The 833-nt window shown below is 39.1% G+C and overlaps 1 pseudogene; it reads right to left on the reverse strand.

Moving 5' to 3' along the window:
- Positions 1 to 103: 103 nt before the first annotated feature.
- On the reverse strand, positions 104 to 222 carry LOC111740053 (annotated as a pseudogene).
- Positions 223 to 833: the final 611 nt, after the last annotated feature.

The following is an 833-nucleotide window of genomic DNA, read 5'->3' on the forward strand; positions in this document are numbered from 1 at the left end:
TTATAAACTTTTTTTTTTTTTTTTTTAGGTGAGGCGACCCTTGGTTGACCTCACAGATTGCAAAGACCTTGTCAGTTTACAATTCCTTATTTTTTATTTTTTATGCTTACAGCACCTGGTCTTCCTAGGTGGTCTCCCATCCAAGTACAAACCAGGCCCAGCCCTGCTTAGCTTCCAAGATCAGATGGGATCGGGCTTATTCAGGGTAGCATGGCCATAGACTAAAACTATAAACTTTTAAAAGAAAACATAGGGAAAAATCTTCAAGACATTGGATTTGGTAATGATTTATAGCAGCGGTTCTTAATCTTCTTGGCACCAGGTACTAGTCCTCCTATGAGAATCTAATGCCTGATGATGTGAGGTGGAGCCGAGGTAGTGATGCTAGCTAGCACTGGGGAGCAGCTGCAAATGTAGGTGAAGCTCTGTTTGCTCTTTGGCCTGCCACTCACCTCCTGCTGTGTGGCCCTGTCCTAATAAGCTGCAGACTGGTGGTACATGGGTGTTGGGGACCCTTGAGTTATAGAATATGACACCAAAGGCACAGAAAACAAAAGGAAAAATAGACACATTCAACTTGATCAAAATGAAAAACGTTTATGCAACAGAGGACACTATCAACAGAATAAAAAAGCAATCCACAGAATAGGAGAAAAGATTTGCAAATCACATATTTGATAAGGAATTCATATTCAGGATATAGAGAGAACTCTTAAAACTCACAAAGAATAAAACCAAAACAACCCAATCTAAATTGGGCAAAAAACTTGAATAGACATTTCTTCAAAGAAGACATATAAATAGCCAATAAACTCATGAGAAGATGGTCAATA

The sequence above is a fragment of the Pteropus vampyrus genome, unplaced genomic scaffold, assembly GCF_000151845.1.
Source record: "Pteropus vampyrus isolate Shadow unplaced genomic scaffold, Pvam_2.0 Scaffold56, whole genome shotgun sequence".
Lineage (NCBI taxonomy): Eukaryota > Metazoa > Chordata > Mammalia > Chiroptera > Pteropodidae > Pteropus > Pteropus vampyrus.